Genomic DNA, 6000 nt, shown 5'->3' on the forward strand with positions numbered 1-6000 from the left:
CATGCGTTCAGAAGTCCATTGGTGTATGTCTAGTAACGGAGCTGGCCATGGAATGGGTCCTCTGTGACTAATCCATTGTTGTCGAAAGTGTACATCAGTGTGGTTCCTAACATCGATTGCAGACTATGCCGGCACGCAGTCCTGCTGAAAACACATAAGCTCCCGAACTCTCAGCGACATATTTTCTTAAGAAAGGAAAGGGGGTAAATTGGCTGGGATGACAGCAAAATCTTTAAGGGAAGGCACTGAAACTCATGGGAGTACTTCTTTTTTAGGCTAAAATCATCCAACATTGATTGAAATTGTGCTTAATAAGAAGCTCGGACAGGCAGATACTAGGGATGTTAAAATATCGCAAGATTTTCATTACAGTACAGTGGAAAATGTTCGTATGTCACAAGATTCTAATAAAAGCACATTAAAAAATAATGTTATTATATTGCATCAGAATATCAGGGGATTAAAAAACAAAGTACACGATCTTCTTGTTTGTTTAGAAGATTTAGATACTGCGGAAGAAACAGATGTACTATGCCTGTATGAACATCATATAGTCACAGGTATGGAAATGGTACGTGTAAGAGGATATAAGCTTTCATTACATGTAAGTAGAGACGCTATGGAGAGAGGAGGAGTTGCTATATATGTTAAAATCTGTCATAATGTGAAAAATTTCGAAACTAAAAATTTTTGTGTAGAGCAACATATAGCCACATGTGCGTGTAGGTTTAAACTAAATATTGGTACTTTTATAATCGTAGCTGTGTATAGGTCACCAATGGGAAATTTTCAACTGTTTTTGAAAAACTTGGAGTTTTTGGAGTTTTTGTTGTGCTATATGTCAGAGAGCGGGAAACAAATTATTGCTTGTGGGGATTTAAATGTACATTTTCTGAAAGAGTCCGATAGAAAGCTTGACGTTGAAGTATTAGATGGTTCTTTCAATTTGACGTCAGTTGTTAATTTTCCTATTTATGTGGTACAGGAAAGCAGCACACTGATAGATAATATTTTTGTCGACCAAGACAAATTTCATCAAGTAAAAACTTTTCCTGTTAAGAATGGTCTGTCTGATCATGATGCACAGCTAGTTACAGCATATGACATACCTCCATATAGTAATACAAAACAGTCCTCCGAAATAGTGTGTTCAATTAACTATTTCACAAGTGAAAATTTTAGGGAAAGCTTACAACAGTTAGACTTGGATGAGGTGTACAGAGAACCTTATGCTAATTTTGAATTTAACCTATTTCATAATACCTTTGTGAGTATATTTGAAAACAGTTTCTCTAAGAAAACAGTGAAATATAATTGTAAGAAAGCCATGGCTTGTTAAAGGGATAAAAATATCTTGTAAACAGAAAAGGGAAATGTATCTTATAGCTAGGAGGAGTAATTATCCAGAAACAGTGAAACATTATAAAAACCACTACACTGTATTAAGAAAACTTATTAAAAAGTATGTGCATTATGTCTGAGATTAGCACATCTGATACGAAAAGTAAAACAATTTGAATATTGTTCAAAGGGAAACAGGGCAACTGAGAGCACAGGAAGACTGTATTTCTAACAATCTCAATGAAAAGTTTGTTAACAAGAAGGCAGAAATAGAACACATTTTAATAATAATTTTTTAGGTGTTGTATAGAAAATAGGATCCAGATATTCATTAGAAACTGCAAGGCAGTATATGGAAGAGGCAATACCTATGCAATTTGATAAAATTGAAATCCAACTCACCTCTCTTACTGAAATTAGAAAAATAATAAATTCACTCAAAAGTAAAAGTTCACATGGAATTGATGACATTTCCAACAGTACTAAAAGCTTATTCCCAATAGGATTCTCAACCACATTTGTAGTAGCTCACTGAAATAGGGCGTTTTTCCAGATAGACTGAAATGCGCTATTGTTAAACCACTGCATAAAAAAGAGATAGATCTGATGCTAACAACTATCGTCCAGTCTCACTTCTGACAGCTTGATCCAAAGTTCTTTAAAAAGTAATGTACTTAAGAGTAGCATCACGTATATGTAAAAATGAAGTGTTAACAAAATGTCTGTTTGGTTTTCAGAAAGGCATTTCAACAGAAAATGCAATATATGCTTTCACTAATCAAATATTAAATGTACTGAATAACCAAACATCAACCATTGGGATATTTTGTGATCTCTTAAAATCATGAAATTCTTCTAGATAAGCTTAAGTATTGTGGTTTGAGTGGGAAAGTGCACAAATGGTTTAATTCATATTTAACTGAAAGAATGCAGAAGATTGAAATTAACAATACAGATTGTCTGCAAAAATCATCAGAGTCCTCCAACTGAGGAGGTATCATGAATGGGTCCCATAGGGTTCAGTCTTGGATCCCTTGTTGTTCTTAATATATACTAATGACTTGCCACTCCATATTCATGAAGATGCAAAGCTAGTTCTGTTGATACAAATATAGTATTCACACCCAAAAACAAGAATTTATATTGGGGTAACTCATCATTAAGAGAAAAAGTATTCATTGCACAAAAGTGTGTAATCAGAATCATAGCTGGAGTCCACCCAAGATCACCTTTCAGACATTTATTTCAGAAACTTGGGATATTTATGGTAGCTTCGCAGTATAGACTTTCACTTATGAAATTTGTTATTAGTAACCCATCCCAATTCAAAAATAACAATGAAGTGCATAGCTACAACACTACAACACTGTTCTGAGTTAAATCTGACTTTGACACAGAAAGGGGTGAATTATGCTGCCACAAAAGCTTTGGTCATTTGCCAAAAGCATTAAAAGTCTGACAGATAGCCAACCAACATTTAGAAACAAATTAAAGGAATTTCTGAACGACAACTCCTACTCAACACATGAATTTTTAGATATGAAGTAGTAACTGTAAAAACAAAAATATTAATTATTTTGTGATAAGAAAACTTATGTTAAAGTGGTACATTGCACATAATTAAAAAATGTCATATGCATGATCTATGGAACAAGTATTAATGTATGTATGTATGTATGTAGGTGATGCTGAAGGAACGTTTAGTATATCACCCCATACATGTCTGTCCCTACTCTTGTACAGATGGCCACATCTGTAAAAAAAAAAAAAAAAAAAAAAAATGAAATGATCGTATGGCATTGTTGGCCGGGAGGCCCCATGAGGGGAAGTTCGGCCGCCACATTGCAAGTTCTTTAACGCCACTTCGGCGACTTGCAAGTCAATGATGATGAAGAACACACAACACCCAGTCATCACGAGGCAGGGAAAATCCCTGACCCCACCAGGAATCGAACCCGGGACCCCTTGCCCGGGAAGCGAAACGCTACCGCAAGACCACGAGCCGCGGACGCCACATCTGTAATCAACATGAAAGCAGCAAAATTTACGTTTTCTGTGCATTACTGTAGGAATCAACCTACTACTTCCACTCAACATGGGGACTCCAATGGCTGCAATGGCTACACCTCCTGTGGATGAGACGGGTGCCTGCAATGTTGATGTAAGACTTGCAAAGCAGTTGTTTGGCTTGTATTAAGAGTGTGTGCAATGTACCATACTGTTTTCAAGATTGTCAACATGCATATCAGATATTGTGGCATACCTCACAAGATAGGTATCTCCAACACGCAGATCGGGTGTTGTGGCATACCTCACACAACTGGTATTTCTCTTCTAACATGGAATGGTTTGATTTGTCACAGTTTCTTATTTTCTATCAGCTAGTGTGAGAGTTACCACTGAACGAACAAAGAAGGAGAGATGTTGCAAAGGCCAGTGACAGGAATCCAAAATGATCTGTACATTAAACTTTCCAATTAACTGGACACTTTATTCCTAAAAAGAAAAGAGACATAACTTAACTTCTTGTTATGAGATAGCTTGAGGTGCTTCTTGTGCCTCCTACATGAAATCTTATTACACACTATTTCTCCTTGCGGAATGCAGGCTAAGTATCGTCTTCCTATTACTCAGTACTGATGTTCAAAAATGGTTCAAATGGCTCTGAGCACTATGGGACTTACCATCTATGGTCATCAGTCCCCTAGAACTTAGAACTACTTAAACCTAACTAACCTAAGGACAGCACACAACACCCAGTCATCACGAGGCAGAGAAAATCCCTGACCCCGCCGGGAATCGAACCCGGGAACACGGGCGTGGGAAGCGAGAACGCTGCCGCACGACCACGAGCTGCGGACTGTACTGATGTTCTCCAAGTCTGCGACCAGCTTGGGGCTGATCAGCGATGGGTGGCTGGTTGAGTCAGTGTCGACAAGGGGCACTGAAGTCTGTGTTCCTGGAGGTGTGGCACTGCTCGCTCTTTCCATTGGCGCACGCGTCATCGTCTTCTGGATGCCGTTTAAGGGCGCTGGGCTGGTCGGTGTGCAGTCGCTGCATTAGGTCTGCGCATCTTATATACGGCTGCAAAAAGTAAAGTGGTCTGATTGTCGTCATTGCGGAAACAGCTCAGTATAGCTTCTATTCCACTCAGAAAACACATATTCGGTAACTGATCTTAAGGACATCTTCTCATACTACTGTATGTCACTGTCAATGTACAACTAACACTAACGAAACCGAACAATACTGAACGCGAGTTTGAGGACCAACAGTAAAGTGAGTACTACTGCTATCAGCAGCGTGCACCAGGAGTGAGTGGAACAAGACACACGTCGCACACCATCGACATTTACAATATCCTGAAGATATTTTCAGTGCAGTACAGATACAAAGTTAAATGGTGCCGCAACTCAAATGAAATTCAATTACTCTGTAACAAGTCACCAGAGACCACGTGATCCACAAACCAAAATACTCGGAAAATATCTATGACAAAGCTCTGAAATTCAACTGGTGGAGTTCACACTTATCGTGGTTATTAACATCTTGGTTATGACGTAAATACCATCGAGTCCTTTCACGCTTCTGACTGGCTCTCCGTTTTTTTGTGAGGCCAGTATAAATTATGAATGTCCTTTGTAAGTCAGATCTGGAAGCTGGAAAGATTGAATAAGAGTCCCTAACCGTTCATTCCACCAGTCTGTCGTCTTTTAAAGTTGTGTCCCCAGTGCAGAAGACAGCCCGTCGCTCATTGGATCTTCTTCGGCAGAGGCTGCTATGCCATCATCTGGAACCTGTGATTGTGCTTTTTATGAGATGCCACTTGCCCAGGTTGGTCTCTGAGGCTACAGAGGGAAAGATCTGTAGTACTGACAATGATGGTAGGCGACACTTCTCATTACTGTATCCTGTTTTGTAATATTTAAAGAATCACACCTTTTACACTGTCTTTTACAACACTAGACATAACTTCATTAATTGTACGGTAACTTTTCTGAGAACTTCCGATACAGAGTACGACATGTCCGCCCCGAAACAGAGACACATATCCGACTCTGAAGAACGCCCGCAACAGTCTTATGCGTCCAACTTTGAGGAACTCCCGAGACAGTCTAGCGCAGCCGAAGTACATCGTCTCCCAGGCGCGCCAAAGCGATCCGAAGGTGCCCGAAGCACTTCGGTTGCAATATCGTTATTCTTATGATTCTCATAACTAGTGAAATTTAATAAACACATTAAACTCTTAGGGTAGCGGTGAGAGATTGTCATACTGAAAACTGGGTTAAATACAATGAAAAGTATATAAATAATAAATAAGAGGCGTTTTGGCGCCTAACACCAGAATGTGCCTACCAATTAGAAGCAAGTTCAGTACAATTGGTGGATTCTCCCATGGGAATGATACATACTGTACCATCTGTCGCTTGTAACTCATTCTACTTTTGTACCATATGCTGCTTCATGTGTATCGAGCTGTATGAAAGCGAGCTTCTAGCAAAAGTAAAATACTGGTGGCCACAGCCAGGAATATCACGCCAGTAGGTACAGTGGCTTTTAAGAAAAGAGAGTTCTTAAACTATGGACCTGTTTTGAAACAAAGCATGCACATAACTGGAAGAAAAATGTCGGCAAATGATATTGTTACAGTGGTTGCGA

The sequence above is a fragment of the Schistocerca nitens genome, chromosome 1 (assembly GCF_023898315.1).
Source record: "Schistocerca nitens isolate TAMUIC-IGC-003100 chromosome 1, iqSchNite1.1, whole genome shotgun sequence".
NCBI classification, from domain to species: Eukaryota; Metazoa; Arthropoda; class Insecta; order Orthoptera; family Acrididae; genus Schistocerca; species Schistocerca nitens.